Genomic DNA, 23163 nt, shown 5'->3' with positions numbered 1-23163 from the left:
GATTTTATGGAAAACGCTTTTCCTCTTCTTGCTATTAATTTTTTTTAGTACATGAAAATTATTCACATGAGAAAAAACTTCACTTGTCTTATGATAAGTGTGTATAGAATTAACATACGTGAATGACTAAAGAAAAAGTTGTTATATGTTACTCTTAATTTTTATTCATCGTACGTTTGATTTTTCATTTCTTTTCGATTTCAACAAACACACATCAAAAATAAATATGGTAGAAATATTGTTAAAGATTAAGATGCAACTAAAAATATTTCAATTTTTAATGTACACCTAAACTTTTCATTTAAATTTTTAAACAATTTGTATTTGAACATCTTCAAAATCTAAAATTCAAATTTTTTACAAATTTATTTTAGATTTAATTATAATATGATCATTTTTCATTCATACATATTATTTGTTATAATATTTAGGCCAGTACTCTTGGGGAAGAAATATAAAATAGTAAGTAAATAAATTTGATTATAGTGATTGAGATTTTATATTTGGAAAAAAAACAGTTGAATGTGATGTATTAAAAAAATATTTTTGTTTTAAATTTGATTATTTTAAGCTTTATTTTAAGTTATTGATCTTAGAAGAAGATCAATGGATGTTGCTAAATTTCGCCACCCTTTTTCATTTTATCGCCACCCCTCCTTAAGGATATTACAAATTTGCCCCTGATTTTTAAAAAATTATAATTGTGCCACTCATTTCAAATTTCTTATTTATAATAATAATAATAATAATAATAATAATTAAATTTTTTATATAAATTCTTAAAAAACAATATATATATATAAAATTAATAATAATAACAGTAATAATAATAATAATAATAATAATAATAATAATAATAATAATAATAATAATAATAATAATAATAATAATTTTGTTAATTATTGTAAGATTTAATCCGATATCCGGGAACACCATTGCATCCAAAATAAGGGCTACCTTTAATTATAGGCAAAATGTCGAAGGTAGTTGTTGGAAGGGTGTGACCAAACCCACCAAAGATTTTTATTTTAATGAATTTAAGGTAAAATTATTATTTTGTTGTTTATTTTTAGACTTTTTTATATATAAATTATTTTAATTATTTATTTGATGAAACATTTATGTATTTAGAAACAATACAAATGGGACCCTCGCCTCGAACATTTCGTTCGAAGGTCATGGGAGGAAAAAGCCGCAAAGCGCTATGCGGATATGCTTTTCAAATGGCGCAGGACGTTGAAAAGCAAGCCTGAATTTAAACCTCCTTCCATCGATAATGAGACATGGGCGCGATGGAAGGCTGATTGGGAACGCCCAGATAATAAAGCCGTTTCGGCTAGGAATTCCTCCAATAGACGTGGAGGAAGAGACAAAGATGAAGCCACCCATATAGGTGGCTCAATCCTGCACGCCAGAACAATGCGGGATTTGGTGAGTATTTAGTCAATTAAGTAGTATTATATTGAATTTTTTTATTATTTAATTTTAAGTCATTTTTTTTTTAATATTTCAGGAACAATCAAAAGGTCAAAGACCCACGGCCTATGAAATATTTACACGAACACATGGGGTCTTTGACAATGAAACAGGGGATTGTTCCCAATGGACGAATAGCAAGTCACACAAAGTTAACGTAATAATCTATTAAACTTGTTTATTTATTTATTTTTAGTATCAATTAATACTTTGTTTATTGGTAATTGATTTCTTTGTTTTATTGAAGGATGAATATCGTTCTTTGTTGGAGGAGCATCCAACTCGCGACCTAAGTTAAATTTGGTTGGATGCTATAAAAAACGTAGAAAGCGGTTCAAACAAAAAAAAAAGCAAAGAGGTATTTGGGGTTGGGTCCGCCTCTCAAATTATCTATCCTCCTGAGCCAACGGATATTCTGTTTTCTCAGCCTGCACAACCTGATTATATATGTAACAAATAACAAGAGAACGAGAACTCTTTTTGAAATTCATTGAATCGCATTTCAATTTGAATCAACCCCCTCCTCCACCTCCTCCAAATGAATGATTAAATATATGTAATTTTTGTGACTTTGTAAATAGACTTTAGTTTTATATATAATATTTCCAGCTCTTTTATTTTTAATTATTTGTTTTATGTGTATATATTTTTATCTTAATATTATAACTAATACAAAATATATATAAATATAATATATATATAAATATATATATATATATATATATATATATATATATATATATATATATATATATATATATATATATATATATATATATATATATATATATATATATATATATACACGGCGACCAAAAAGCATTAACATGTGGTCGCTAGCAGCAGGCGACGAAAAAGCTATCAGATTTTGGTCGTCAAGTTGGCGACGAGGCTATGGTCGCCACTTGGTCGCCGACTCTGGCGAGAATGATGGCGAGGAGATTCTTGTCGCCATGTCAGACACGTTTTTGGCGATGGCCTTCTCGTCGCCCCGTGGTCGCCAACTTTTCCTTAAAAATGGCGAGGAAATGGCGTCCATTTTGGTGTTAGCGACGAACAAAAAGGCGACCACCACGAAGCCCGTCGCCCGCCCGTCGCCAAGGCTACTTTTTGACCATTTAGCTATCAAATGGCGACGAAAATGTGTGTCGTCAATTCAATAGTTTTTTGTAGTGTTATTAGAGAAAAATTCAATTAAATAATAGGATAATAGATTATGAGTTGTCAATCATATGACTTGCAATGGCATTACTTTCAAAAACGAATATAATCGTCAAAATTTACTAACTTTGGGTTCATTATAAGAATTTACTCAAAAATTACATATATACCTTATTTATACGAATACAATTATTTATAAAAGTCATAAAGCAAGAAAAGTCAATTGTATTAAGTTCAGATGTGGAAATCCAAATGTCATATTGAATTAACATAGTTTTCATTATGAGAAAAACTAGAATAATATGCATGTTTATAACTTTTAACTAATGCACATGCTTCACAATCTAAAGAGATGTATACAATTTTAAAGAAGGAAATACATGTTTATAACTAAGAATTACACAGTCATTTTGAACTATCTCATCAAACATAATAAAGACTTCCCTGTTAAGTAGTAAGCTGTCTGAGCATTTTACACAATACAATCATTAGAATTTATTAAAACAGTGAAATTTAATTCCTTCATTAATTGACTAATAAATATGAATTTATGAAATTAACTAGGAATAAGAAGATATTTTTTTTAAATCAATTCATCGAAGATATTTTGACATTTTTTGCTTTCTCTACCTATACACATTTTCTATTGGTGGTTTGAATATGAGGTTTTATTAAATTTATATGGGAAATTTTGTGTGGTGACCCTGAGTTTTTTTTTTTACTTTTCCACAATGTTTTTCATAATTCACGTGGTGACCTTGAACTTTCAATTTTTCCATGTGGTAGACAAAATGTTAAGTTTTTTATTAAATTAAGTACTTATTTCAATTGGATTTTGAAATATGTGGTTTATTAGGGTGATCACGATATCTATTTTTTGAAAAAAAATCATTACGTTGGGTAAAAATAGCATAAAGTTAACAAAAAAAAGTTATATTTTGTCTACCATGTGGAAAAATTGGAAGGTCAAGATCACCACGGGGATTAAAAAAAAGGTTTGTCTACCATGTGAAAAAGCCGAAAATTCAAGGTTACCCGCTTTTTAAATTTCTTTTGGACATAAGTTTTTCTTAGAAATAAACTATAAAATAAGCTTCCTAAACAAAAAAATCCCCAAAATAAGCTTCAAGAAATTTTAATTCTCAAAATAAACGTCTTCGTGTTCGAGCCTTAAGTCACGGTTTGTTCGCTATGATTAACAGCGAACAAAAAAAAATACTTTGTTCGCTGTTAGTAACAACGAACAAAAAGGGACAATGTCATAACGTTTAAAAGGACAAAAAAATTACAAACAAGCTTGTTCGTTGTTATCAACAGCTAACAAACTATTGATTATTTTTTTTTCCTTTAAATGTTATGACATTGTCCCTCTTTGTATGTTGTTATTAACAACGAACAAATTAAATTTTTTTTCTTTTGTTCGTTGTTACTAACAGTGAACAAAAATCCTAACCTTAGACTCTTACACGAAGACGCTTATTTTGGAAATTCGAATTTCTGTAGCTTATTTTGGAGATTCTTTTTGTTTAAAAAGCTTATGTTATAGTTTATTTTTCTTTTAGAAGGGTATTATGGGTTTTAAGATGGGTTATGTTGGGTAATTTTGGGTAAGCTGATTTAGGCTTTTAAGTTGGGTTTCTTGTTGGGTTTCAGGTAGGTTAGGAAGAATTATTTGGGGTTACATTAGGATATTACTTCACTTACCCACTTGGCAAATAACTTATTACTGACAAGTATCAATAATAAATAAAATAGTTAGTCTCTTGAAAGATCGTCTTTTGAGAGGTTGTCTCTTTAGAGACAGCTTTTCAAACCCACCCACTAACATTTTACGATTAAAAAAAAATTAAAAACAAACGTGCGCAATACCTGTTTTAACCTATTTAAAATTGGTGTTTTAATCTATTCAAATTGGTATTTTAACTTATTAAAGTTGGTCTTTGGAGTTGGTGTTTTGACCTATTAAATTGTTTTAACCTGTTAAGTTGTTCACCTATTAAAGGTTATATTTTAACCTATTGAAGTAGGGGTTTTAACCTGTTATAGTTGGTTAAAACAACAATTATAAAATACCAACTTCAACAGGTTAACCTATCAACTTCAACAAGTTAAAACACCAACTTTAATAGGCTAAAACACCATCTTAAATAAGTCAAAATAACAACTTAAGCAGCATAAAACGCCAATTTAAACATGTTAACATACCAACTTTAACAGGTTAAAATATCAACTTTAGTAGGTTAAATACCAACTTTAATATGTTAACAATTTAACAAAATAAAAACCACACCAAATAGGTTAAAATACTAACTTTAAAATACCAACTTCCACAGGTTAAAATACCAACTTCAATATGTTAAAAATATTAACTTTAATAGATTAACAACTTAACAAGTTAAAAGTATACGAATTCCAAAAAAATTAACAACCAACTTTAATAGGATAAAACACCAACTCAAATATGTTAAAATACCAACTTCAATATATTATAACACAAACTCCAAATATGTTAACACATGTAATGATGCATGCATATGTTAATTTTATTTTTTTAATAAAATATTAGACCGACCCAATAAACGCGTCTCTCACAATAATAATTTAGTTTACCAATTGAGTTGACTAAGTTTTTGTTAAATATTACTCGCTAATAGTCTATTACACCAAATAAAATTACTACTTTCTATATCCTATAAAATTTGTCTAATTTTTTTAGTCCATTTCATTAAATTTGTATTATTTCTATATAAAGTCGTTACTCATATTCTTCTATTAATTCTCTTGCACACATTTAACTTAAATCCTCATTTCATCTACATATTACTCACACAAATTTTTTTACTAATTTTTTCATCAAATATTTATAAGGTAAATTTAGTAAGATAGAGAGGCAATCTAGTAGTCTACCAATATGATGAGAAAACGAAGGGCTTACTACATTGTACCTTGTATTACTACTAGAAAGATTTCCTTAAAGTTTGTGAAGCAAACATGAGAACCAATGGGTCATGATTCATGAATTTTATTATAGTAGTACTTTTTCTGTCTTTTTAATATATAATATATTATTTTTATTGGTAAAAATTAGGAAAAAAATGAATTAGGTTGGACAATAATACAATAAAATAAATAATTGCAATATAAACATAAGTAGTTAAAATGAGAAAATAAAATAAATTTGTAGATGAAAGTGAGATTATTGAAAAAAAATAGAACGTAAAATTAATAGGATAGTCAAAATAAAAGTGATGTAAATTGAAAGGCTAGACAAACTATTTAACTAACACAGACTTACAATAAAAAGATGGTGATAACCATTTTTGCAACAATTTAAGTACACACAAAGCAAAAAATTGTAGCAAAATAAGAAAGACAAACTACTAATTGATAAGTTGTACTTGGTTGGATTTATTTAGAGAAATTTCCGATATATAAGGGTACAATATTTTATAATACCTTCGATTTGAAATATTTTTATCTGATTATGACATGTTGTGTTAAAAAATGTCATTATTAATTGCAAGTATAATGAAACGGATGAAATTAATAATATCAGTGTTTATTTGTGGTCTTCAGATCGGTTTTGAATTATTGTAAATTCATTTTTAGACAATTTACAATATTTTTTTTGGTTTAATTAGGTCCTTGATTTTATTATATTTTATAAAGCATGCTAATTGATATTGACCTTTCAATAATATTTAGTCTTCTTTACGAATCCACAGACCACGATAGCCGACAAATTACAAAATCCATGATATTATTTGCTTTTCAAGTAACTTTAAACAATTTCTATAAATGAGTAGCACATTGTTTTTATTTTTCTAATTTAAAATCATCGTTTTATTTTAATAGGTTAAGAATTTATAATTTTTTAGTTCCGAACCATAATGAATAGTATTAAAATGATTTATTTAATTATGAGCACTTCTTATTTATATGAAAGTGAAAATAATATTTCTTATCGAGGGTCAACCTGAATGAAGCACTTAATTATTATAAGCAAGGTCAGCTACCGTATATCCGACTCCAAATTTGGAGTTGACCTTGCTAATAATACTTGTTATGGAGGATCAACCTGAATAAACAAAGTTTGCAGATGATAAAAGAATTTGTGATTCTTTTGAGAGACGATTTCTTTAAGAGACCATCTCTAATTGAGCTGACCCATTATATATTTTTAAAAATATTTTAAGTAGACATTAAGAATGATGTAATTAGAAATTTAAGATATTGAAAGTAGACATTAAGAATACAGTAAGTAAACATTAAGGAGAATGTAAGTAGCCATTAAAAATACGATAGATAGCCATTAAACTTAATAAATTGGGCTTAAAATACATATCACAAAGAGACGATTTCTTAAAAAATTAGCTGATCGGTAAACATCTGAAAAGGGCCCGTTGTAACTTGCCTTACTTTTGGGCTACTAAGGATTTTGACTTTTGAGGCCTTGGACCTAATGTGTGTGACCCAAAAGAAAAGGTAAAAGCGGAAAAATAAGTCCGCAGAAACAAAAGGGAATATTCGCCTATTTTTCCATTGGCAGAAAAACATGAAATTTGGAGCCTATTACTGTTCTAAACTCATGTAAAAAGGGTGAAAATTCGAAAAATTGAATAAAAATAGTTAAAGGTACACTACATAAAAAGATTGAAAATTTTGTGATTTTAGAAGAAAAAAAAAAGACAAGTTAAATTTATAAATGAGAAACAAAAAAAAAGTGTTTATCATGATAAAAATAGAAATAAGATAAATTTAATAGGATATACTTAAACATATTAAATTGATTCTGTCTGGGTTTGATAGGAGTTTTTCTTTTCCTATCCTTAATGGTTTATTATACTTGTCCCATTTTGATAAGGAAAGAGATCCATTCTAAATGGTTTGTCTTTCTTCATTTTGGTTGTTTTGTCGCTCTTTTGATTGTAAAGTTTTGTTTTATCTAAAAATAATATATTGACAGCTTTTGAATGAACCAATAAATTGTGAATAAAAGCTACTCAAATGATGTCGAATGTTAGTATCTTATTTGATTTCATCAATTCATATTTTTTTCTTATTCTTTATGTGTAACAAAAATATAATTATGTGAGATTTTCTGTGACAATCCATGTTTTAAATGTTTTGGCTCAATTATATTTTCATTGGCCAAAAATGCAATTTGTGTGCGTTTTTCTCAATTTATTTTATTATTATTATTATTATTATTATTATTATTGTTGTTGTTGTTGTTGTTGTTGTTGTTGTTGTTGTTGTAATTGATTTATTGTTGTTGTTAATGACAAACTATAATAAATAAATATAAAAGAAAAAATTATTCAAAATAATTCAATAATTTATTAATTTTTTTATAATAATCTTAACTTTTAATTAAACATGAATAATCCCAACTATAGAAGTGCTTGCTAAAATGCACCAAGGTAACCTCTGACCTATAAAACAAGTCATTTTGAATAAAAAATAAAAAAAATACAAAATCAAATTATAAAAAAAATTAAAACATTTGAAAAAATGAAAAAGAGAATCAAGTAAGTTTATTTTTTAATTATAACTTTTAATTTTTAGTATTTTTGATTTTTGATTTTTTTTTTTTAGCAATTAACATGCAAAAATCGGTCACCATTTTAGCAACAATGCTCTTAGTCGGTAAGTGATCCTAAAATTGAGAATATTAATGGTTTATTAAAAATTGAGATTATTATAGGCAAAAAAAGGTAAAGGTAAAGGACACTCTTAGTATCCCGCACAAGGCAGGGTCCGGGTGGAGGGTGTTCTTTTTTCTAAAAGATGTGGACAAATCATACCTGTTTCCCCAAAAAGGGTGTAAAGAGAGATGCGCGCAATCAAAAAACCCCTCAATTGATAATTGCGTCTAGTAAGGGTCAAACCCCAAACCTTCTGCTCCACATGCAGATGCTTTATCCATTGAGCCACAAGCGCTTTTGGTTATTTTAATTATTTTAATTATTTTAATTTAAAGTAAATTGTAGTATAGAAATTGATGGGGATCCTCGTGAACTTTGGGGTTAAAGGTATTGAGAACGATGATGTATTAGAGTTCGAACAATGTGTTTCAAACTCCAATATTGCCAAGATCGAGTGTATGAGGTTTTGTGACAAACAAATTACGCTATCAACGATATCGATGTTTGTAGGAGAAAATAATGCAATAAAACGACACAAAAATTTAACGAGGTTCACCCAACTTAGGCTACGTCCTCCGGTGTGTAGTATCTCTTATATTATCAAAGGAGTTCAAAATACTCTCAAATATGGAGAATTACAATAGAGAAGAGATATAGGCTAGTGTTTGGCTTGGGGAGTATTTTGTGGATTTATATCATTACAATGAGAGCTCTCTATTTATAGGAGAGATCACACTAAGTAACATTAAGTATATTAAAGCTATGAATAAATGATAATAAAACATCCCAAGAACTTGAAGAGTTAAAAACAGCATCTTAGGAGCATCAGAGACATCGCTCGACCAAAGCAGAGGCTCGCTCGGTCGAGCGGCCTGGTCGAGCGGACTATAGAAAGTTTCTGGTTGCGTTCTGTCTGCTCGCTCGACCCATTCTGAAGCTCGCTCGGTCGAGCGAGCTGGTCAAGCGGTACTTCAGAGGGCTTCTAACAGTATTGCTCGACTTGCATAGTTGAGCATCTTGAATCAAACCTTTGAACTTCTTCATTAAGTCCCATAACTCCCTTGATTAACTCATTAATTCATACCTTAATCATCATCATAAACCACAAATATTAAGACTCATCTTAATACACCCATTCATGACAAACTTATGGGATTCCATCCCAAGAGTCACCACATGAATGCACACACCAAATGTAACACCCTGAGATTTTAATGACGTAATTATTTAATATTTTAATAGTTTTTAAAGATTTTACAATTATTATTTAATTATTTCCGAATTAGTTTTAATAAATTTCTTTCATATACGGATTTAAATGTCGACTTATATATATATTAAAAATATAGTTACGACTTCTCCAATAAAGAGGTTTGAATCGAAATGATTATTTATTAAAATGTGTGAGCCCTCGAAGGTGAGTCTCTTAGTTGGGTCTCGTAAGAAAACAAATCGAGATGAAAAAATAAATAAATAAATATATAATAATAATAATAATAATAATAATCATAATAATAGAAATAACGAGTATAAAAACGTTGAAACCCTAAACACTCAAGAGGGAGCCGTCACTTCTTTCCTTCTTCTCCTCCTTCTTTCTCTTCTTCTTCCTTCCTCCCTCACTCCCGCATTTTCCCCCTTCCCGCACAGCAGCCCGGCAGCCACGAGGACACCAGCAACCCCTTTTCTCCCCTGCGCCACCAGTGAACGACCAGCAGCAGCCCGCCTTCTCCTTCCCGCAAGCAGCAACAGCAAGGCTGCGTTCTCCTCTGACCAGCAGCTGCGTTTTCTTCTCGCCACCGCAGCACACTCCCTCCTCCCTCGCTGTGGCTGGCCGGCAGCAGACCCACGAACAACCGCCAATTGCTGTTCGATTTAAGGCCCTCTCCAGCCCTTCTTGGCTTTCGTGCACCACCACCACGACCTTCATCCTCCTCTTCACCATTCTTACTAGTTTTAATCTTTGTAAGCATCTCACTTTCCAATTGATTAATTTACTAATTTTAATTAGAATCTACCATGTTCATGAGTTGTGTGTTGATTGTGTATTGTATTAGTCTCATTGAATTCTAGTATGGGTAGTAGTTAAAAGCATTGTCATTGAAATGAAATGATTAGGGTTTTATTTAGAGATGTGATTACTAGTAGTGTGTGTGTGTTTGTATGCTACTTTGGTGATGTGATGATTTATTCAATAATCTTATAAGTAGTTGAGACTTTGTTGATTATCGTGGTGGCAATTAGTAATATTTTGATTACAATTGACTATAGAAATGGTTTTGGTTGTTAATTGGAAGTAGGAGTTGCTAATTGTTATTGATTTAATTGTAGAGAATTACTACTACCTTATTAGGTTGTTATTGATGTTGTAAATACGTAATTTCAATAAGTCATGAGCATAGTGTCTAACTTATTGTTGAGAGTTGCTAAAGTTACTAGTTATGATGTCGTGATTGTAGTTCTTCCTAACCTTGAAGAATATAATGGATGATATTGCGATGTGATAAACTTAAGATTCGTCATTGTCGTCATATTAGCACTACATGAACATCGCAAGATTTAAGTGTGAATTGATATGTTATCCTAAAGTAACGTGGATCGCTATAACTCAAGTTGATTAATGTAAAGAAACTATTCACACATACTTCTACTTTAAATTGATGGAAAGACTTATGTTGTATTGAGTTAATAATTTTTGACTTGTATTGAATAGGTTGTGTGCGTGCTAGAGTAATCGGAAACTCATGTTGAATGGGTGATAGCGGTTAAATTGGTATTTAGTTTGGTATGTCAAAGTAGTTAAGGGAACTTAATAGTTCTACTCATAACTTATATAGGTGCCTATTACGTAAGAGGAAAGTAGAGCCTTAGTTGGGTGATTTTGTGACTTTTGATCGTGCGGTGACGCTTACAGGTACGTACACGCAGTAACTAACCCTTATACGCAATTTGCTTTAAGACATTATTGTTTATTGTGATAATATACATTGCATTGAAACTATGAGATACTATTGAGTACACTTTACATGAAGAGCTATCGACTATGAAATCCTTGCGCTTAGAATAGTTTAGAGAATGAGAGTTAATAGAGAGCGAGAACTACCCCTTATTTATTTAAGAATTAGATTATGCCTAATTGGAGTTAGAATGACTCCTTTATAGGTGAATTTCATATTCTATTGAGTGGCTCAGTGGGTTTTAGCGCGCTGCTATCCCAGGGCGCTCATTAATAGTTGAGAGTGGAAGTTATTCCCATCTGATAAGGTACTATATTATGAATAGCTGGCGTGACTTAACTGGATTATGTCCGGTTGTTTTATTAGTCCCCTAGGTGAGGTTCGACGGGACCACCGTAAGGGGGGTATGAGCATGCTTGGGTCATTGGGCGCCGGGAGGCCGATAACGCCCCTTGACCGAGGTGTTACCATGCGGGCCTTGCAAACCCCAATATGGTGGCCTCTTCACTGGTTTAGTACCCCAGTGTGTTAGGTTTAGCCCGAAGGTAGGACCCGAGAGGGTCAGCTGGAGGGGGCATGAGCTCATACTTTGCCATTGGGCGCCGGGAGGCCGATAACGCCTTTTGGAGTGTCACTATGCCAGGAAGTAGAGAAAAGATCCACTGATAGAAAACTATTCAGTGATAGAAAGTTTATTCATTGATCGAAAGTTATGTAATGATAGAAGGTTCATTCTTTGGTAGAATATTTACTCATTGATAGAACGTATACTTATTATTGATAGAATAGTTTATGCTAGTGAGAAGTGTGCCTAAGTTAAGTTACTTCAAGGGTATTACGAACTATGATCACGCTTACCTTAAGATAGACAAGATCTATAAGGATATGAGTTAGGTATTCTGTTAATGCCTAGGTCGAGTTAATCTATGCGTGTTTTGCAAGAGTTTATGTTTGAAGAGAGGAACGTGAAGACCTGCATTCTACCCGAGAGCACATGGTTCGGGTTGGAAAGCACGTAATGAAATTAAGAAGTATAAGTGGCCGTGTAACACCCCGTAATTTATCGGGTTTAAGAAATAATATAATAAAATAAAATAAATACGTATTATTAAATTATATTATTCCACATAGATAATTTTAAGAAATAAAGTGAGTTAAATTTTAACGGTAACGAGTTTTATCGCGTACGAGGCTATCGCGTAACGGTTCTTTCTATTTTAACAATAATATAATAATGACTTAATTAATTAATTAAATTAAATAAAAAACAAATAAATAAAAATTGAGAGGGGAGTGAAGGGGTGGCCGGTTGTGGTGAGGAGGAATGGGAGGAGTTTGTAACTCCTCTCATAAGTGAGTATTATGGCACATTAAGCTCACCTCTTAAGTGCCTATTAATCCTTAAGCATCATTTGAGTTTCCTCACTTTTCCTAAGCTTTCAAAGTGAACAAAATTCAGAAAATTTTCCTCTTTTCTTGCTCTTGTTTCGGTATTCAAGAAAAAAAAAAAAAAAAAACTTTGTTCAATCCAATCTTCAAATCAAAGGGTAAGTAAGTTGAGTTGTTATTTATAAATTTTATTTATAAGAAATTCTAGTATGAGATTATATAATATTTCTTTCAATATGATGATATCCTATGACTTATTAGGAGGATTGAGTATTTTATATAAGTTTTCTTTAATAATCCTTTGATAAAATTGATTTGTTAAAAGGGTTAAATCATATTTCTGTTATGCAAAATTTTCCTTGATTTACATTCTTTAACAAAGTTTAAATTTGTTATAAGAATAAAGTCTATTCAAATGTTAAATTGAATTTATTTTACGATTTATATTTCTCTAACAAGATTTTAGTTTGTTAGATGAAATTTTAAGTGTGTGGATTAAGTGATGTAAGTATCCATGAGTTTACAAATCCTTTAACAAAATTTGATTTGTTTAAAGGATTGTCCTTATATATATATGTTCGGTTTAAAATTAAAAAAAATGTTGGTTTATGATTCTCTACAAAATTTAAATTTGATAAGAGGATCAAATATTTAATTTACTTATCATGGTTATGAAATTTTAAATGTTCTTGAAGATCTTGAGGATGAGTATGACTAAAGTTGTTAGTTTATGTTTTGATGATGGTTTAGATCGTTGATGGGATTTGATGTATTGTTAGATGTGTGGAAATATCAAGTGGATTGTGTGATAGGAGATTTGGTTTTATTTGTTTTATCTTAGTAAAATGTAAATTCGATTTTTGGTTAGGTGTATTTTGGTATGGAGATTTAAAAAGGATCAAATAATTTAAATAGAAAAAAATATATATAAAATAAAAATAATTTAAGTAGAAGGAGTTTCGGACAGCTGCTGCTGCCTCGGTAGTGGCGCCCCGATCCGAGTGTTGGGTATGTTTCGTTGTTGTTTTATCTAATCGATGCGCTTTAAAACTCGTTAAAACGCTTAAAATGATTAAAAATAGTAATCGGATGCTATAAATTATGAAAATTGGTACCCAAGGTAATTGATGCGTTCCGGACGCAGCGGTGAAGTCGGATTTTTAATTTGAATTTTCTAAACTGTCCGATTTGGCCATAAAAGTTTCTGGTCAGAATGGGAATTTTGGAGCAATCATGAGTTGGATGAAAACATTTGAAATTATCAAGTTTTTGTGATATTTTAGTAGTATGGAGTGGATTGTGTGTGTAAACCCGTTAAACGTGGTCGTTCTGTGTGTTTGTTAATTAGGACCTCGATTCATAAGAGGGTGAAATTCCTGTCGTGCTTAAACGTCGTTTGGATTTGCAGTGTTTAAAGGTACACGCTTAGACCATACTGTTTATATGGTTGTGCAAGTAATGTTGTTTTATTCCTAATCAAGGCATTGTAATCACATAAGGTTTAGACACCTCAAATAATATGAAATGATTATGTGGAAATTGAGAATTTATGGATATGTTACCCAGAAGGGTTAACAAATAAATTGGAAAACTATCAACTATTTTTCCCATGGCATTCAGGGATCTTTATGGTCACCATGGGGGTATGCATACTTAGCCTTTGGCGACCCGAACAGGACGGGCAACGTCTTAGGTAGGTGGTTGCCTTGGGATTTGCTCTCCCAAGTGTATTCCACCAAAACAAATTTGGAATATGACTTGTACGACCCGAACAGGACGGGCAACGTTACAAGGTTTGGAAATAATGAATAAAGATTACATAATAGAGCCTTTGCATGCTAGGGTAAACACAATGCTTGTATTCAACCTGTTTTGTATATGTATGAAGTCTCTGACGTGTATTGGTTGTTCTTTGGAACCTGCTACGTGTTATCATATGACGTGCAGCAGGTTAACTGCAGGAGGGGGCTGGAGTGAGGATTCAGCTTAGAACCCGTAACTATCAAGTCTAGACTTACTTTGTAATGAGTCTAAATACCTCAGTTTATGTAAACAAAGTTTATGATGTTTTCTTTTTATTTCGTACAACTTTTAGCTAGTCTAGAGGCCGGTGGGCTCTCGAGTTGTATGTAAAGACTTCCGCTGTTTTGTTTGGTTTTGTTTTGTTTGGCGCTGTTTTCTTTGTTGACCATATTCCTTTACCGTTGGAACGTTGACGATCCGAGTAAGGATGTGTTTATTTGTGTCCGTAAGTGAACCGGATTCATGTTTTCACATGATTTTCCGGGTCACTTTAACCGGGCCGTTACAATTGGTATCAGAGCCAACGTTCTCTAGGAGATAAAGGAATATCAGACCTTAGGAATGAGAGACGGGGAATGGTCGAATGTGATAAAAAAAAAAAAAAAAAAAAAAAAACAACATTGAATGTATTTGTTGTGATGTAGCTGGCTTTGGACCATTAGGTTATAAAGTGTCTAGGTGTCCTTAGTTAACAATTTTTCTTACTTGATTCCTTTTCGTTATGTGTATGTGTTCAGGATTATGTATACGGGAAAGACACCTATGGACCCACGCACCCCCAGTGAATCAAGAGAGGTACCGAGGTTTGACCCTGAATCTGTCTGGAGGGAAGTTTCCAACGCTGACATATGGAAAATAAGGAGTGGTGAAAGTATCCAAGATTATAGGGAAAGGATGCTTATGGTTAAGGAAAAAGCCGATAGAGTATGTTACGACTTAGATTTGGACCTAAATAGGTTACACCGTTTGTCTGAATCTAGGAAGAGTGTAACCCCTGAGAGGAAGGGCGAGCCTCCAATATCGGGCGGCACCAATGGGACCATGGAACCACTAAGAGAGCGGGTCCTTCCGGATTCCCCACTGGTGGAAACCGAGGCTCAGACAGAGAGTGATATTGAGATGTGGGAGCCTAGTCGTGAACCGCCTATTTATATAGAAATTTCCAGCGATGATGATGAGAGAGAGAACTGGGGATCGCATTACGACTTATATGGCTTTGAGGTTGGGTTTGATAGGGGGTGGTTTGATGAGGAAGATCCTGAGGAAGAGGTAGAAGATTTACAATTAAGCAGCCCTAGAGATAGTGGTAGTGAATCAGAAGAATCGTATTCGGATTCCAGCTCTGATTCTGGAGAAGACGGGGAAGATGAGGACTTCGATATAGCAAGTTACGATGAGGGTGCTGACACTTGGGATGCTTGGCGCTAGATGTTCTATTCCTTTTGTTTTGTTTTCGCATCTTTCCTTGAGTTATTTTTCTTTTTAGTTGTATCTTTTTAATCAAATAAACGATAAGGTAATAATGTAAACTCTTGTATGAGACAACTTTTGATGTATCAACAGATATCTATAAAATATTGAGGTGTGTTTGCTGTTTCTTTTGGTGTTGTAAGTTCGTGTATTATACATGTAATTCTCCTTTTGTAAGCTATTCAACTCAAAAAAAAAAAAAAAAAAAAAAAAAAAAAAATAATAATAATAATAATATTAATAACAATAACAGTAAAAATAACGAATAATGAAAATAACAATACCTATATATATATGTATATATATTTAGGGATAAACAAACAAGTAAGCGACTGTTAGGTTTACCCAGCAAACCTTGTTCTTTCTCCAAAGGTTATGAATCTTAGGACTTTCTTTTGATTTGTACCTTTCTTTCGCTTGCAGAAGATGCCTCCAATTTCTAGGAAGAGACTGTCTCGAAGTGATGCTAACCGTACGATAAGAAATCTGGTGAAAGCGTTAACAAATGTAAATGCACCCCCGAGAGAAGTCTTTGTCGGAATTAGCCTCTGAAATGAGCAAAAGGATTAGTCAGAGCAAACCCTCGACCTTTGATGGTAAGGGAGAACCGTCAGAACTGGAACTTTGGTTAAGAGAATTTGACAAACTTTTCGATGTCGTCGAGTGCCCAGAAGAATTAAAAGTCAATCAAGCTGCCTTTTATTTGGTGGGGGAAGCCGACTACTGGTGGGCAAACAGTAGATCGGGGTTATTAGAGCAAGCTGAGGGAGACTTTGATTGGGATTTGTTCAAAAGAGCTATGCGAGAGAAATTTTATCCGCTGCATGTTAGAAAGGATAAATCGAACGAGTTTGCGCGATTGGAAATGGGTAGTATGACGGTAGACGAATATTATCACAAATTTATGGAATACCTCAAGTATTGTCCTGATGATGTACCCACTGAGGAGAAAAAGATGCAACGTTTTGAGCTAGGTTTATCTTTCGATATTCAAAAGCATATTGAGAGTGACCGATATAACACACTGGAGCAGATGTACAAGCGAGCGTCACAAATAGGGAATATTTTGAGGAAAGAAAAGGAAAAAGAGAAGGGTAATGTCCCTGAGAAAAGGAAAGAAGTTTCTGGCCAGGCTTTGGAGAATGTGTCGGGCTTCTATCAGAAGAAAGCAAGGAATTTTGGAAATTTTCAGGGAGGCGGGTCTAATTCGAATTCAGGAATTAGGAACAACGTGAAGGTTACTAAGCCATTATTGGACAGAGATGGCAATGAGAGGAAGTATTTTTGTAAGAGGTGCAAGAAAAATCATCCGGCAAAAGATTGCGAAGGAAATCTGATCGAATGTAACTTTTGCCACAAAAGAGGGCATAGAGAGTTTGAATGCTACATAAAGAAAGGGGGGAGAAGTCAACATCCGAATGGTCAAAACCGGCAACAAAATTTAAACAACGCTGGTAGTCAAGCCAGTCAACAGCACGGGAATGGAAATCGTGGTAATGCTGATCAGAGATTCCAGCGACCTTTTTATGGCAGGCAAGGCCGGGTAGATGGAAATCGAGTAGAAGGGTCAGAAATGCAGCGCGGGGGAAATCACGTGGGAGGAAATAATGTACAGCCGGCGAGCGGAAGGGTATCTGCGGTCAGTGCAAGAGAAGCTGACCAGGCAGCAGATGTGGTTACAGGTACGTTCGCCATTCATTCTATAGCTGTGAATGTATTGTTTGATTCGGGAGCTACATGCTCATTTCTTGCAAAGAGTAAGGTGAACGAGTTGAATTTGGAGACCTTTGAAAAAGTTTCTTATACGGTGGCTGTACCATCGGGAAAATTGTACAGTTGTGAAAAACTGTATAGGGATGTACCCTTAAGGATAGGAAAGGTTGTCTTTCTTAGCGACTTGTATGTGTTAGATATGGAAGGTTTAGAAGTAATTTTGGGGATGGATTGGCTGGGAAGGTATAAGGCCACTATTGAATGCAGAGAGCAGAGAGTTTTGTTGGAAGGACCAAGAGGTGAAAGCGTTAGATACAGGAAGTTTCCCAAGGGACCCAGGACGAATTTGGTGTCGACCTTAGAGTTGCAAAGGCTTGTGAGGCAAGGACACCCTTTGTATTTATGTCATATCAGCCAGGGGGATAAGAAAGAGGGGAATCCCCAGGATATTGCTGTGGTGAATGAATTTTTGGATGTTTTTCCTGACGAGATTCCCGGAATGCCACCACAACGGGAAATTGATTTCACGATCGACTTGGTACCGGGGACTGGACCGGTTTCTAAGGCCCCTTATCGTATGGCTCCAAAGGAGATGGAGGAATTGAAGTCTCAACTTGAAGAATTGTTGGATAAAGGTTATATTCGACCTAGTGTTTCACCTTGGGGCGCTCCAGTTCTGTTTGTGAGAAAGAAAGATGGTAGTTTAAGGTTATGCATTGATTACAGAGAGTTAAACAAGGTAACAGTTAAGAATAAATACCCGTTGCCCCGGATAGATGACTTGTTTGATCAATTGAGAGGAGCCGGGATCTTTTCGAAGATTGACTTAAGATCAGGTTATCATCAGCTAAGAATAGCTGAAGGGGATATACATAAAACCGCTTTCAGAACACGATATGGGCATTATGAGTTCACAGTGATGCCGTTTGGGTTGACAAATGCTCCAGCCGCGTTCATGTGCTTAATGAACCAAGTGTTTAGTGCATACTTGGATAAATTCGTCGTTATCTTTATCGATGATATATTGGTCTATTCGAAAGACCGAGAAGAACATCAGGAACATCTACGATTTGTCCTGCAAACCCTGCGAGAAAATAAGTTGTACGCGAAGTTGTCAAAGTGTGAATTTTGGTTGGATAAGGTATCGTTTTTGGGTCATTTTGTCTCTAAGGAAGGTATTTCGGTGGATCCGGTAAAGGTGGAGGCAGTTCGAAGTTGGCCGTCACCTAAGAACGTCACCGAGGTACGAAGTTTCCTAGGTTTGGCCGGGTATTACCGTCGTTTTGTTAAGGATTTCTCGCGTATTGCTCGGCCCATGACCTCGTTAATGAAGAAAGAGAAGAAGTTCGAATGGACGGATGAATGTGAACAGGCCTTCATGACTTTGAAGGAAAGGTTAACTACGGCCCCTGTTCTTACTCTACCTGACCCTAAGTTGGATTATACTGTTTACAGTGACGCATCAAAGAAAGGGTTGGGTTGTGTTCTAATGCAGGACGGTAAGGTGATTGCTTATGCATCACGACAACTGAAGGTACATGAAGTTAATTATCCGACCCATGATCTGGAATTAGCCGCTATAGTTTTCGCTCTCAAGATATGGCGGCATTACTTGTATGGCGTTAAGTGTAGGATTTACACTGATCATCAGAGTCTGAAATATCTCTATACACAACCTGACTTAAACATGCGACAACGTCGGTGGTTAGAGTTGATGACAGATTATGATCTGGAGTTCGTATATCATGAGGGGCGGGCGAATTTGGTGGCCGATGCTTTAAGTAGAAAGTCTAGTCACTCGCTGTCTGCCTTGGACGGAGTAGAAGAGTTGCATCGGGATTTTGCTAGGCTGAACTTGGAAGTAGTACGTAAAGGCGAACTACAGGGATGTTTGAATGCCTTGGCTATACGACCTTCGTTCTTTGAGGAAATTTTGAATTCTCAGGATAAAGACCCGAAACTCTTGAAATTAAAGGACCAAGCACGGGAAGGAACATCAGAGGGATTCCTTGTCCATGAAGATGGAAGCTTGAGGTTCAAGGGTCGTTGGTGTTTACCGACAGGGGAGGAATCTTTGAAGGAACGTATCCTGGATGAAGCCCATTGTACGAAATTTTCAGTACATCCGGGTGGTGACAAGATGTACCAAGACCTCAAGTTAATGTTTTGGTGGTCTGGGATGAAGAGGGATATTGCAGAATATGTCTCACGCTGTCTGACATGTCAGAAGGTTAAAAGCGAGCACAAGAGACCAGGAGGGTTATTGCAACCGTTAGAGATACCAGTGTGGAAGTGGGATGATATCTCTATGGATTTCGTTGTGGGTTTACCTCGAACGAAAGCAGGTAACGATGCACTATGGGTTATAGTTGATCGTTTGACTAAGTCGGCACGTTTCATCCCTATGAACTGTCGCTGGGAAATGGAACATTTGGCACGAGCCTACATTAAGTATGTCGTACGATTCCACGGTGTACCCCGTACTATTGTGTCAGATAGAGACACACGATATCTGTCACAGTTTTGGCAAACCTTGCAACAGGCCATGGGTACAACGTTGCTCTATAGTACGTCGTTTCATCCGCAGACGGATGGACAGACAGAACGAACGAATCAGGTATTGGAGGATATGTTACGTGCTATTGCCATGGAGTGGCAAGGGTCATGGGATGAACATTTGGATCTAGTTGAGTTTTCTCATAACAACAGTTATCAAGCTTCTATACAGATGGCTCCATTCGAGGCTTTGTATGGGCGTCGTTGTCGTAGTCCGGTTTATTGGGACGATTTTACTGAAGCGGTGACCTTAGGACCTGAATTGTTGTTTCAGATGAATGAGAAGGTACGATTGATAAGGGATCGTTTGAAAGCGGCACAGGATCGCCAAAAGTCGTATGCTGATTTGAAACGACGGCCAGAGGAGTTCACCGTGGGAGAACAGGTATTACTTCGCGTATCACCCATGCGCGGAGTAGTACGTTTTGGTGCTCGGGGAAAGTTGAGCCCTCGGTTCATTGGGCCATATGAAGTTTTGGAACGTGTGGGTAAAGTGGCTTATCGGTTAGCTCTTCCAAACTCTTTAGAAAAGGTACATGATGTATTTCATGTGTCTCAGTTAAAGCGGTATCATGCCGCAGCCACTCATGTATTAGACCCTGAACCTTTAGATTTGGATGCATCTTTGTCATACCCTGAACAACCGGTTCGAATCTTGGATAAAAAGGTCCGTAGCACTCGACGGAAGGATATAATTATGGTAAAAGTCCTGTGGTCAAATCACGAGCGTGAAGCGGCTACTTGGGAAACAGAAGACGCTATCCGAGAAAAGTACCCTCACCTTTTTCAGGTTAGTAGCGTTACGGGGACGTAACTTCTTAAGGGGGGTAGAGGGCGATAGGAATTTCGCGCGAGGAATGTTAAATCTTTGTTTTGGTAGTCGTGTTTTACTCATGAGTTATGATGTGGAGTTAATTGTGATAGCAGATGTGTTCTATGTTTTCCGTTGTCACATAAGTTACGAGGACGTAACTTCTTTTAAGGGGGGTAGTTTGTAACACCCCGTAATTTATCGGGTTTAAGAAATAATATAATAAAATAAAATAAATACGTATTATTAAATTATATTATTCCACATAGATAATTTTAAGAAATAAAGTGAGTTAAATTTTAACGGTAACGAGTTTTATCGCGTACGAGGCTATCGCGTAACGGTTCTTTCTATTTTAACAATAATATAATAATGACTTAATTAATTAATTAAATTAAATAAAAAACAAATAAATAAAAATTGAGAGGGGAGTGAAGGGGTGGCCGGTTGTGGTGAGGAGGAATGGGAGGAGTTTGTAACTCCTCTCATAAGTGAGTATTATGGCACATTAAGCTCACCTCTTAAGTGCCTATTAATCCTTAAGCATCATTTGAGTTTCCTCACTTTTCCTAAGCTTTCAAAGTGAACAAAATTCAGAAAATTTTCCTCTTTTCTTGCTCTTGTTTCGGTATTCAAGAAAAAAAAAAAAAAAAACTTTGTTCAATCCAATCTTCAAATCAAAGGGTAAGTAAGTTGAGTTGTTATTTATAAATTTTATTTATAAGAAATTCTAGTATGAGATTATATAATATTTCTTTCAATATGATGATATCCTATGACTTATTAGGAGGATTGAGTATTTTATATAAGTTTTCTTTAATAATCCTTTGATAAAATTGATTTGTTAAAAGGGTTAAATCATATTTCTGTTATGCAAAATTTTCCTTGATTTACATTCTTTAACAAAGTTTAAATTTGTTATAAGAATAAAGTCTATTCAAATGTTAAATTGAATTTATTTTACGATTTATATTTCTCTAACAAGATTTTAGTTTGTTAGATGAAATTTTAAGTGTGTGGATTAAGTGATGTAAGTATCCATGAGTTTACAAATCCTTTAACAAAATTTGATTTGTTTAAAGGATTGTCCTTATATATATATGTTCGGTTTAAAATTAAAAAAAATGTTGGTTTATGATTCTCTACAAAATTTAAATTTGATAAGAGGATCAAATATTTAATTTACTTATCATGGTTATGAAATTTTAAATGTTCTTGAAGATCTTGAGGATGAGTATGACTAAAGTTGTTAGTTTATGTTTTGATGATGGTTTAGATCGTTGATGGGATTTGATGTATTGTTAGATGTGTGGAAATATCAAGTGGATTGTGTGATAGGAGATTTGGTTTTATTTGTTTTATCTTAGTAAAATGTAAATTCGATTTTTGGTTAGGTGTATTTTGGTATGGAGATTTAAAAAGGATCAAATAATTTAAATAGAAAAAAATATATATAAAATAAAAATAATTTAAGTAGAAGGAGTTTCGGACAGCTGCTGCTGCCTCGGTAGTGGCGCCCCGATCCGAGTGTTGGGTATGTTTCGTTGTTGTTTTATCTAATCGATGCGCTTTAAAACTCGTTAAAACGCTTAAAATGATTAAAAATAGTAATCGGATGCTAGAAATTATGAAAATTGGTACCCAAGGTAATTGATGCGTTCCGGACGCAGCGGTGAAGTCGGATTTTTAATTTGAATTTTCTAAACTGTCCGATTTGGCCATAAAAGTTTCTGGTCAGAATGGGAATTTTGGAGCAATCATGAGTTGGATGAAAACATTTGAAATTATCAAGTTTTTGTGATATTTTAGTAGTATGGAGTGGATTGTGTGTGTAAACCCGTTAAACGTGGTCGTTCTGTGTGTTTGTTAATTAGGACCTCGATTCATAAGAGGGTGAAATTCCTGTCGTGCTTAAACGTCGTTTGGATTTGCAGTGTTTAAAGGTACACGCTTAGACCATACTGTTTATATGGTTGTGCAAGTAATGTTGTTTTATTCCTAATCAAGGCATTGTAATCACATAAGGTTTAGACACCTCAAATAATATGAAATGATTATGTGGAAATTGAGAATTTATGGATATGTTACCCAGAAGGGTTAACAAATAAATTGGAAAACTATCAACTATTTTTCCCATGGCATTCAGGGATCTTTATGGTCACCATGGGGGTATGCATAC

The sequence above is a fragment of the Amaranthus tricolor genome, chromosome 2 (assembly GCF_026212465.1).
Source record: "Amaranthus tricolor cultivar Red isolate AtriRed21 chromosome 2, ASM2621246v1, whole genome shotgun sequence".
NCBI lineage: Eukaryota > Viridiplantae > Streptophyta > Magnoliopsida > Caryophyllales > Amaranthaceae > Amaranthus > Amaranthus tricolor.
Note: the sequence above shows the minus strand (reverse complement) of the source record.